The sequence below is a fragment of the Mauremys reevesii genome, linkage group 1 (genome assembly GCF_016161935.1).
Source record: "Mauremys reevesii isolate NIE-2019 linkage group 1, ASM1616193v1, whole genome shotgun sequence".
Classification (NCBI taxonomy): domain Eukaryota; kingdom Metazoa; phylum Chordata; order Testudines; family Geoemydidae; genus Mauremys; species Mauremys reevesii.
The window spans coordinates 342,411,984-342,425,010 of record NC_052623.1 but is presented as its reverse complement, the minus strand read 5'-3'; the positions used below and the strand labels follow the sequence as shown (position 1 = coordinate 342,425,010).

The following is a 13,027-nucleotide window of genomic DNA, read 5'->3' as shown; positions in this document are numbered from 1 at the left end:
TACTCAGTTACTTACAGAAACTACAGCCAAAAACATGAGTATGATGCAGTGGTGGCTGGTGACTTTTTTGATGGGTGAGGCACAAATCATAAAATAATTACTGTCACCCTCACCCAGTGTAGAATTTAATAACTATTAGAAAATTACTTTGTTTATAGTGAAGAAGCAGCAGGTTCACCCAGGAGCTGGAGCCACTACTATGGGCTCATTGTGCACATACATGGGGCCTTCCCTGCTGGGGAAAGAGCCAGGGAGGCATAGGATGCAGGCCCAATCACTGCCCTCTGCAAGCCCTGTGCAAACTGGGCTTAATTGCGACCATCCTTCCATGGCCTCACAGCAACTCTCTTATAAACTGACTCCAGGGGATGGTAAATTGCCATGGTAACAAGGCAGCTTTGTGAGGCACTATTAGCTATTGTGAGATTTGAGCCTCACACGGTGCTAAATTCCTTGAACTTTCTGATGTTGTGTTTCACTACTGGAGAGAGAGAGAGTTGTGACATTGGGGCTGCTTGGGGCGGCAAAAACCCTGGAGCCAGCCCTGTGAATAAGCACATCACAGGTTGGCTGGCCCTTTAAGGCAAGCCGGGCTCAGCCTTGCTCAGGACCAGACCAGTATTCTCACATCTGAGTGTGATGGAGACTTTATTATGATGACTGACCCCAGCTGCTGGGACAGGGGGGTGGTGAGAGAGACGACCTCAGATGGAGGAGGAGAACCGGAAAAAGGAGCAAGGTGAATTCCTTCTCTCTGGGATGGGCCTGATGAAGTCAGGTGGAAAAGACCCACAGGGAGCAGGTGTGTGTGTGTGAGGTGGGACGTATAAGGAACAGGGAGATCCCTTAGGGAAGCCACCAGATTCCCCGAGGAGGGGGAGCAGCGGGGGAAACCTGCTGGGGAAAAAGCAGCATAGGAAAAGCTCAGCAGGGCCAAGGAATAGGGGCAAAAGCAGAGAACTTCAGTGCAGCCCAAGAGGGCCAGAAGAATTGCTAATTTACTTGGATGTACAGTGGCATTTTGTTACCCTGGAGAGCAGCTGAGCTGAAAGTGACTTGGCTGGGGGCTTGGAAGACCCAGAAAGGGACAGGCCATCACAAGGTTGAGGAGGTGGTAAACAGAAGGCATGAGGGTCAAAATCCTGTGCAACACCACTATGTGATGTCAGGGGATGCTATGGTGGTGGGTGTAATGGGTGTAATCGATTACACTACTGTCTGCCAACAGAGAGTCACAGATAGAATCTGTCTTAAGCTCTGTTGAGCCAGGTTCAGGCCTGGTATAAGCAGGAACAACTGTATAGTCCCTGTTGATATCAGACACACTGAGGAAAGAGAGACAACCTATTCTATTCAGATGCTTACACCCTGCCCATAACCATGGCATCTTAAAGGATGTTTCCACCAAAGAAGCTTCAACAAAGAGGACTTTATTGCACTTAAATCAAAGCTTATTCTGCATGTGTCACACCCAGATCTAGCCAGTTGTACTTCCTAGTATGGGCCATCATCAGGTCTCTTAAAGGCTCAGTCCATTACAACAACTTCATTACATAACTGGAGCTGTGGTGGCTTACACTTTACTTCTGCTGCAGAGAGGTACATTAACTACCAATGTACTGGACATTTCTCCCCAGGCAAGAATGTGGACAAGCTGAAGATAATCAGAGTTCTTTTCAGAGGGTAAAAACATGGGTCCATGCCAAGATAAGTGCATAGTTTATGTGAACTGTAGTCTGAGACTACTCTCTTGTGAAGAACATGTACCCAGGATTCAATGGAGACATCCCAAGCTGATGTTCCTAACATTGCTTTCATGAGTCAGGCCCCCAAAAATAATGAAACCAGTTTAAAATTCAGGAGATTTCAAAAAAAAAAAGGTTTGTGTTTTTTTTAATACTGCTTCTGGTTTCTGAGCCTTTACTGTTAAGTGGCTTCATTTTCTCAATCACAGGACCTAGAAAATTACTGGGGAAAAACGTGAGATTTTCATGTAACCTCTCAATGTCAGGAATGGGAGCTTTAAGAAAAACACAGTTGGCAACACTGTAAAAAAGTGACTTTTTTTAAAGCAAAGCTTTATTTTTGAAAGCCCATCTTTGCTGAGAACTAATTAAACTCGATAATGTAAATTACCTACAGTGCTTCATTGTGATCCATCTTATAGCGTATCATTAGCACACTCAGAATATTCAATTGGAAGCCATAAATAGAAAGAATAGTGCAAAGCTATTTAGCTGTGGATGTTTTTAGTAAAATATTTATTCTAATTGTCTTGCCTGGTTCCTTGAAATAATGTAGGTGTTTGAAGACAGAGCAATAATGTATTGTGGATTATGTGCCAGTTAGACCATTAAGATTTTCAAACATAGTTTTGTAAGATAATGGATGGTTCAAGGAAGTTGCTAACTAGACGAATGCAAAGTGGTAAAATTAAAAAGATGATGTTATCTAAAGTATTTAAGGGCATGACAGTTTTTTTTAAAACTTAAGGCATAACATCTGAGTAAGATCAGGCTGTATCCTACTTCTTAATACATAAGTAAATCTCTGAGATCACTGTATATGGGCATCACTTTGATCTTACTAATAATTACATCACTTTCAGATTTGACATTCCCAAACACTAGCAAAACCATTATTTTTCATAATATGTTATTCTGCTGAAAATGGAGTATCTCCCAATCTGAGATTAATCCACATATAGGAAAGTGTTTTCAATTTCTTGGCCTTTAAAAAAAAATATTGTAAGGAAATGTATTTTATGGAAAACCCTGATGTAGGCTAAATGGAATTTGGGAGTTATCAATTGTTTAACTGTTAACAGAGCTGTGGTCCCAGAGGGTTCCGCTTCCAAATCATTTACAGTATCCTGATTATTATTACAGTGAGAGACCTGATGAGCAGAAGAGGAACAGCCTAAGCTAATCATATTTTCCTTTATTATTAATAATTTTGCTGAGCAGAGAAACAACCCGACAGTGCAATATAACAGAAGGTAGAGAGAGAGTACAAAATGTCCCGCATTAGTACTTGCATCGCGCAAGTCTCCTGATGCGGAACCCTGTTGTAGGTAAGATTATCATCAGGTCGCCATCAGTCTGGCGTATCCCAATGCATCTCCCAACTCATAGGCAAGGTAACCCCTTTTATAAGGTTACTCTGGCCCATTATGGTTTATGAATATTCATGAGGGGTTCATCCCCTTTCCCTTATCTGGATTTCTGTATTCTGTTAATACTGGGGTTCTGATCTTTCACAGGTTCCTAGCTATTTGCATTTGACTTACTAGCATTTACATCAACTGGTTACTATGACATTTTGGTTACTATGACATCTGTTTGCACCCATTTTTTAAGAATTGCCAAAAATATCAATAACTCATGTTTTGCAGTTGCTAATTGTACTGCTCAGCACTTTACTATACTTGTTTACTGCAGCACTTTATCTTGTGACGTTGGGTCACATACCAGTTAGCTGCTCATATCAAGCCAACCGTAGGCCTAGGCTTTAAATTCATCTGGTTAAGCTAAGTTTCTGACAGCCTTTAGACCTGTAGCCCTTGCATTTCTACCTTAATCAATACCTGTATGCATCTATACAGTGTCACAAGGTACACTGAGGTGCTATTTTAGTTTCTTAGTCATGGCAATACATAAGTAGCTAAAAAAACCCAAACATTTTTATATAGCAGATATACTGGAATAGCTCTACTTGAAACCCTCCAATTGACCTGTAAATACATAGTATATTTATAATGTATACATTGATTTAATAAGCAAACAATGGACATAGCCAAGAAAGGAAGAATTATCTTTTGGTAAATGTATGGGGCTGGGACTTCAGATCACTAAGTTAAATTCCTGGCTTTGTCAGGAAAACGTCCTGTGTAATCTTGGGCAAATCATTTTATCACTCTGTGTCTCACTTCCCAACCTTCTTGTATGTTCTTTCCCCTTTCTCTCAAATTTTGTCTGTCTTTTTACTTAGAAAGTAAGCTCTTCAGGGCAGGGATTGTACAGCGCCTGGCACAATGAATCCGTGATGTCGGTTGCAGGGGCGGCTCTAGGAATTGTGCTGCCCCAAGCAGGGCGGCACGCCGTGGAGGGCGCTCTGGCGGTCGCCGGTCCCACGGCTACGGTGGACCTCCTGCAGACGTGCCTGCGGAGGGTCCGCTGGTCCTGCGGCTCCGGCCGCCCTCCCGCACTGGGGTCTGGAGCCGGCCCTGGTCGGTTGGGCCCTCTAGGCACTACTATTCTAGAAATAATAAATGTTAATGCAAAACAATGGCAGCTCAATACACAATTATGGCAACATACATTTTGGGGCAATTGAACATTATGAATTTTCTTCATATATCAAAATTACACAAATGCCAGTGCTATATACCAATGTGCTGATTCGCTGGGAAAATTCTAGGTAATCTATGGCCCTAAATATTTTTTTTTAATGTTGTGCATCTTCTCTGTTTGTATCCATGTGTAAGGAATGCATAGTGAGGTGGGGTGGTATAGAGATATGAGCTTTAGATTGATAGGAAAAGTTATATGACAAATCTTTGATATTTTTATTGGGACAATTTCTGAGATTATGTATTTGCAGCAGCCAGTATTTTCAAAGCCGAGAGCCTAAAGTTAAACACTTACATCCACCTGGGAGTTGAGTACTGTGAATGCTCAGCACCTCTGAAAATTGCCTTTACATTGGTACCTAGGTATGGATTAAGGTGTCTACTTTTAGACACCCAACTTTGAAAAAATGTTGGCCACAATCGCTACATATTTACTAGACAAAAATGATTATTTTTACTGTTATTGTCATGTGCTATATATAACTATATCTGTGCAATGAATCGGTTGCACTATATTCATGCAAATAATTGGTTGCCTAAATTCTGTGCTGTGGCTTCCTTGTGAAAGCTACTGCACCTCCCTCATAAGGAACATATTATGCCTGGTCTCCACAGGAGGATTAGGACTGCAGAACTAGGGGGCTGTCATTAATCAGAAGCACTTAATTTGTCACCTGGGTTTTATTAAAAATAAAGATATCTGTTCTGTTTGGACAGCCACTGTCCGGTGGTTTTAAGAGATTATGGTTTACTTTAGGAAAGTGTTATTGTGAGATATGATAGGAATAGCAGGAATAGCATGACGTCATTCCTGGCAATATAGTATCAGTGAGAGAAGGAAAAAAAATACAGACAGCTTTCTGGTAAATGGAAAAATTGCTGTATTCTCTCAGAACGCAAGATGCTATAAGGTTGTGTATGTCAGGCACCCAGCCTAGAAATCAGAATAGACACCATGGCAATAAATTCCTCAAAGGACACCATTCTGAGAATGTATGAATGTTTTGAAATGTAGGAGAAAGTTGGAATTTAGGGTGGATTAATGAAAAACTGCCAAGCTTAGATATACTATGCTTACTTACTGGAAAAAAGAAACTTTCTAACTTTTACTTTGCAACTTAATATACATGTATAGATCTTTGTATGTATGTATATATTACGAGTGTGTCTATAAATATAATACACACACCAAAAAAGTTGTCAGAATAATAAGTGGTTCATAGGTCTTGTTCTGGCCTTTTGTACAGGGATGAGTTAATTGGTTAGTTAATCATCTTCATATTCTTCCAAAAATCAACACAAAATTTCATAAAATGTTTGTGTTTCTTAATTTGATATGTTATCTTACCTGGACTAGCTAAGATGACTCTAGTTACAGCTAAGCACATTCAATTTTAATTAGACTTTCTACCAGTCAATGACATTGAATTTCTTTTGCTTACTTCTATTGTCCACACTTAGTCTTTTTATGATTTATATTTTTTGTTGCCTTTAAAATTATTCAGATTCCTTCAAACACATACAATGATACTGAGCTACTGGATTAAAATGAAAATTATTTTAATGAAAATGAAAATGAAAATGAAAATTATTATCTCTAGTTTTCTCAGCAGGTCAGTGGTAGACTCTGGTATCTTGAATCCCAGTCCAATGCCCTATCCACTAGATCAAGCTGTTTTTACAATGTAGGGCTACTGATGAATTCATGTAAATACCCGAGGAGATGATCAGGTTTCATATATGCATAGGATGAGGGGGTTAAGAGAGAAAATGAAACCTTGCCATCAACTCAGGTATTCACATGAATACATTGATGCATAATCTACAGCCAATGGAGCCCAGTGGCCACCTCTAAGAGCTACTGTATACAATTAATAAATATAATTTTATCAAGTAATATCAGCTAACTGCTGTATCATGCCATACATTGTACCTAGCTTACAGTACTAAACATCTATAACTACACTTACCCTAGATTTCAGCAGTCTTTGATAAAAACCTATAGTGCATCCCTTGGATTAATTTATATATTGATTTATTTTCTGCTAATGTTTGTGATACTTTTTTGTTGTTGTATCAGTTAACTGCAGTGATGCCTTTCCAGGCACAGTGCACTACACTAAGATATACTAATACACAAGAAAAATATTTCAAGAGTCTAACAAATTATAACTGGACACACATATAATCCAGATGTGTCAGTGATGAGCATATATTATAGATACAGACCTGTCACTACCCTTCAAAATCACAATCTAAAACATCTTCACCTATGACCAGTTGGCAATGAGCTTGGCGGGAGCATAGAAGACTATGAGGTAGAAAGTTGGCTTTGTGTTTTCATACTGAGTTTTCCTACCAATTTTTACATAGCTTCTGTTTGGTGTGGTTTTTTTTTTTTTATTTGTAGGATCTTTAAGCAAATTGCCCCCAGTCTCTTTTTAAATGTGCACAATACATATGCATATATAAACCAAGAACACACACTGAACAAATATATGTATTTCATACAATTTAAAAAACAAGCATTAACTCTGAAGAGGACTTCAGCTTTGGAGAACTGTGTGGTAACTCATGGTTTCAGAAGAGTGAACCCTGTCACTCACATGAGATTTGTTACAAACCCAAAATTCAGGCACTGTCAACCATGGTTTTAGCAACTTTGTGTGAAACTTAACTATGTTTAGAGTAAACTTAGACCAAGTTTTAAGCATAACAGTTAATAGTTTTACATGGAAACCATGCGAGGTACAGGGCTTGTCTACACTACCCCACAGTTCAGATTACGGGGGTTTGAATAATAGCATGCACCAAATGCTGTGGTGTAATTCCCTGAGGTGGACGCTATGGGTGCAAACTAAAAGGTTTCTAGTTTACACTAATGTAATTAATGCTAGAGAACTGCATTAATGTGAAAAAGGAACCTTTTAGTTCACACCTGTAGCATCCACACATGGGAGTTACACTGCAGTGTTTTGTGCGCACTGCTAGTCTTACCCCTATACTCTGAACTGTGGGGCAGTGTAGACGTGCCCTCCATCATCTAACGCTGTTTTTGCCTGAAAATAGGAAACAAAAAAGATTTCAGCTGAGTTGCACTTTGAATATTGGAATTTGGTCAAATTTGGATCACACTTTTAGATACATCTAAGAAGAATTGGATGCAAGTTGACAGGTCCTGGATGCAAGGTGACAGGTGATAGGACAGGTTCATGGACACCATAGTAATAGCTAGAGGAGTAAGGACCAAGAAGCCATAATTTATTAAGTCTGAACTTCATGAGTTTTAAGATACCAAGTACATTCAACATTTGAAAGTAATGTTAAATTCAGAAGGCTGTAGGGAGTGTAAAAGTGTATACTGTGGACGAATAATACTTAATAAGGTGCCTTAAATAAAATAACCTGAAGTTGGTGTAATTAACTCTCCATTGTACACCTGATTTTTCCCCCCTCTGCCCTCAACCACATTACTTCATTGAAGCCCAAACTGTGTGCCTGAAATTTGGCATGTTCTGTGAGTAGAACATTTTGGAGAAGCTTGTGGAAGCAGGGCTTTGTTCCAGGCTCTCTCATCCCTAGTGACAACAGGTTGGTTGTGTGTTTGTCCAGCAGAAATGGAATATATGGCAAGCCAAAGAAATGTGGGCAACCTTGGAACAACTGAAGATCTGTGATATCATAAACAGACTGTCCTATTTGAATGAATTAATAGTATCAGCTTATGCTTTAAGTGGTGCACCATGTATATAGCATAACTCTCATTGACTTTCATTAAGAATTATGGTGACATATAGGGAGGGAAGATTTCCTGTAAGAATTATGGTGACATATAGGGAGGGAAGATTTACACTGTGTGTAAATACTACAAAGTGTCCCGTGGCCCCAGAGGGAAAAATCACTGATGGATAAGGTCAAATGTACAGTTTAATATTCTAAAACAATCATATTGAACGCTATGTTTATGTAAAGTTAGAAATCCCTTCTGGAATAACAGCCTCCCAAGGTAAAATTTGAGTTTATCTAATGATGAATGAGAACAGAGACTTGACACTTGGCCTCCCACATCACAGGAAGTGCTCTAACCACTGTGATCATTGTGGGGTAAGGTGTTTACAATCTCTCTGGAGTTGTTCCATTTTGTATAACTAATTATTCATTGGACCAGAGAGAAAGATAGGTATGGTGGATTCTGAAAATTTAAAAAACAAAAACAAAAAAACACAACTGGAAAAGTTTATGCATCATATAAATGACTTTGTCTTGGACGTCATCATAATAAGATTCCAGGACAGCATTTATAATTAGTACAACAACAATTCATTCAACAATATCTGTTCTATACCACAACCTTGTAAAGTTCTACTCACCCTCTCATCCAAGCTAAAGGATTTATTCTGGCAGGTGACTAAAATATTATTGTTGTCATTATCATAGTAAGGATGAGCAAGTTGGTTTTGCATCTAAGATGGCAAATTTTCATGGCAGTTTTGTAGGCTAGTTTGTCATTTTGGAATATGTTTCCACTGACAGATTTTGTTTAAATTGTTTCTAAGTGCATAAAGAATCACCCCAGTAAATGGGGAAAAATACAGATCCCATTTTAAGTCAAATCATCAGAAGATCTGATAATTAAATGAACATATCATGGCTGGATTAGTTTTGACTGTAATGCTAGCATTTAGATGCATCATTTATAAACACAATCATCAGACATGTATTCACTTCAAAGGACTTAATATAACCTACTGAGCTGCATGCACTATAGTTTGTTAATGTTGCTTTCCAGAGTTGAAGAACACTCTTCATCTTCTTCTTATTTGTGTTTTAAATTAAAAGGTCAGACAGCTCCAGGTTCAAAAATCTGTATTCCTGGCTGCTGTAGCCTACTGGTTATCCTACTCTGAAATTGTATTTTGGAATGATTCATTCTTTAGAGGTATAATGATTAAGACTTCAATTATGTCATGGAGGTCAAAGGAAGTCACAGAATCTGTGACTTCCTTTGAACTCCATGACACTTTCTGCCCGGGGCTGGAACTCCCAGCTAATCCACCGCACCCTGCAATTCCCAGCCCCCACACTGGTGGAGGCACCTGGCAGCTGTCCAGCTGGGGGGCAGCAGTGACTCCCTGTAGCTGCCTAGATGTGGCGGGCGGCCAGAGGCTACCCACCACTGCCCAGCGCAGCAGGCAGGGAGGGGACCCCCTACAGCTGCCCATCCATGGCAAGCAGTTGGGAGACCCTGCAGCTCCCAGCTGCGGCAAACAGCGGGGAACCCCCATGAGCGCCCAGCCACCCCGGGGGCGAAGGACCCTGCAGCAGTCAAGCCCCATGGGCAGGAAGGCCCCACAGCTCCCACTCCCCACGGCAATGGGGGACCCTGGAGCTCCCACTGACCACAGTGGTGGGGGACCCGAGAGCCCCAGCAGCAGTGGTTGCTGAAACCGCCTCCCCTTTTTGTCTAGGATATTTTTAGTGGTAGTCAGGGACTTCCATCAATTTTTGTTATTGCCCATGACCTGTGTATGACTTTTACTAAAAATATCTGTGACAAAAACTTAGTCTTAATACTGATAATTTTTCAGCTACGACCACTATTCATTCATTTTCACTGGAGACTCCTTGGTTCACCTTCAGCCTATCAAGTGCACACGTAAGATCCCTTTTCAAAGAGGCATGTGTCAGTGAAATTCTTCTGCTGGCTTTTCACCTACTAATTGCAAGCAGGGAACTAGTTCTCCTTTTTCAAACAAAGCCACAATTTTAACAACATCTCTGAGTTTAGCTGTGGTTCTAGAACCGTATAGTGCATAAATTGTGATCATGATAATGTCATGCTTTCATCTTAGCTTGAAATAGCATCTGCCCACTATAATGTCTTTGAAATCTTGATTGATAAAGGATCTAGACCTGTTTTTAATTACTGTATAAAGTACGTAGCAAAGGTTAATACACCTCTACCTCAATATAACACGACCTGCTAAAACACGAATTCGGATATAACGCGGTAAAGCAGTGCTGCGGGGGGGACAGGGCTGCGCACTCTGGCAGATCAAAGCAAGTTCGATATAACACAGTTTCACCTATAACACGGTAAGATTTTTTGGCTTCCGAGAACAGCGTTATATTGAGGTAGAGGTGTATTTTGCATCAGGAAAGAGATCAGGATATAATTCCTGCAGCTAATGCAGATGAGGGTGTAAAATTCAGACTTGTGCTTTCCTACACCTCTCAACATTAGAGAAAACATAGATTTTAGAAACTGAGAGATCTACTATTTTTATGAGAAATATGGAAGGGTTTTACTGCTCTTTTTGTGTATAAATAAAAGGCTTGTTGGCTTTGTGTATTTGAGACTAAAAGGAATTCATGTGCATTAATTTATTTAATAAATTTCCACAACCATAAAACAAAGGGATTTTTTTTCTAAATTGGTAATTATAATCTGATTTATATGTTTCTAGTAAGTGGGCCAAATTCATTGTTGAATCAACTCCACTAAAGTCAGTGGAATTACGCCAGTCGTTACTTCAGCCACATTTCTCTGACAAAATGAAATTTAAAATGTGGTGCAGGTTACATATTACATTGAGAACAAGGATATTTGCAAATTCTGGTTTTGCTATCTGGACTCCAGCCAGTCAAATGAACCATACATAATATCAATTGCCTTGAGTAATGCTGAGCATGTCCTCAGAAATGTCATCCCAATCTAGATATGGTTCTTTCTTTTTCCATCTTTCAGCATGTTTTGAAGTCTGTCATGACTTTTTTTTTTCTGGATGTCTGTGTAATCAAATAGCATTTTATGTACTGTATAAACATTTATTTAGTGTAACAATTCTAGCACAAGAATATGCAAGTTCTTAATTGCTAAGACATGTAAGGAAGTATCGTTGTGTGATAATGTTATACATTTAATTCATTTGCTAGATAAGATTTAAAGTTGAGTATTTTCAAGATCAAAAGGATAATGTTTGCTCTGGAATGTTTCAGTGTGGTTTTAAAATGTCTCTAAAGATTAGCAGGGAATGGATGTTTCTGAGGATTAGTAATGAGATATAAATATTTGTAACTCCTAGGTTTCTTTTTAATATCCACCTGTGTCTCTAGATTCCAAAAGTTATCATTTGACATCTTTTCACTGGTCAGAGCTCTGTTGCAAATATACAACAACAAAAAAACAACTTGAAAGGAGGCACTAATTGGTATCATCCAGCCAGCCTCAGCAGAGAGGACAGGATTGAATTGACATGGAGACTAAGCTATTCTTTGCTCGCAATAGGTGGTCTCCCCTGGTTGGGGTTGAGGCATATAGATCACTGTGGTCTAGTTAGTATTATCATTATATCTTTTATGTAAACACATAGAGGACATCAGTGGGTGGGGGCTATTTATTGAGGAGCATCATGGCTTCTATTAGAATTGTCATGAAAGATGCCATTTTTACAGGAATACTTTGAGGATTGTTTGTGATCATCCAACCTGTTTGGATAAGGTTGTTGAGTAAGGATGTCAAATACTTGTTTATAAAAACTCTTGTGTTCAAAAGTACCAATTTCAACAAACATACTCATCTTATCTCAGGCCTTTAATGGGGCCTGATTTTCAGAAAGGGCTGAGCATGGGAAGCAGGTTCATGCACATTGAAACTCAGGCCATCTTCTGGTGTCATATATTGGGCAGCCAAAAACTGAAATTCATTTTGAAAATGTAGGCCCATATTTCCAGGGGAGACTATTTCATACATTTGGGTGGTTGTAGTGATTTGGCTTTTGATCTTATTTCTCCTCATGTGTCCAAGATGCACAAAATCCATCCCTAGAATAGTTTATTTATTGAAAACGTATTGTGTGTTATGCTGTAACAGTAGCTTTAATTTATAAGAGACTGGTTCATAACACATTGAAAATTTTGGAAACTATTATTAATAAATAGTTCTGGTTACAAAATATAGCAATAGCATGTCCAAGTCCATTAACCTATTTTTTCATTATTTCAGACATTTAATAAAAGCAGTATCTTAAGCTAGGTTTTAAGCATTTCTACTGTTTATTTCTCCACATGTTCTCCTGGTCCAAGAGGTCTTTAGGAAGGCAGTGAATATGGATGAGTTTGGCCCACAGGCCTATATTTTCATATCCTGTCCATAGCAACCAGTTGCCGGTTGGGGACATACTTACTGCCCTTGGAAGGAGATTAATTGGATCATTTAGGATGGCCATTTCAACTGTAGCTGTAAATGACAATACCATGGATGTACACTGTGGCATGTTGCCAATGAGTCTGAGTACCCAATCCATCAGGCATTGAAAGATGGCCGCGGATACATGAACACCAAAATGGTATGGTCTTAAATTGACATTGTCTGAAGGGGGTGGAGAATAAAGTCTTTTCTTATGACTTGAGTGTTAAAGGAATCTGCCAGTACCACTCTTGACCTGACAAAGGGGTGATATATTTGGTGGCCCCTAATCTCTCCAGCAACTCATCCACTCTAGACATAGTATATGTGTCAAATTTTGATAGTGCATTTATTTTCTGGAAATCAATGGAAAAATAGGTTGATCTATCCAGCTTTGGCACAAATTCAATGGGACTTCACACACTGGGATACAGGCATACATCACACTGTATGCACTGGAGATAGATGGTATCTCCAAGGGTCTCTCC

At 39.4% G+C, this 13,027-nt stretch overlaps 2 long non-coding RNA genes across 4 annotated transcripts in view; both read left to right on the top strand.

Annotated features, from left to right (window-relative positions):
• Positions 1-13,027, top strand: part of LOC120397051 — a 64,118-nt gene that overhangs the window by 15,535 nt on the left and 35,556 nt on the right. The gene's annotated exons all lie outside the window — the stretch shown is intronic.
• LOC120397055 lies at positions 467-2,135 on the top strand. The gene is made up of 2 exons (XR_005593648.1): positions 467-739; positions 1,638-2,135. It is a non-coding gene; the product is annotated as an uncharacterized LOC120397055 (long non-coding RNA).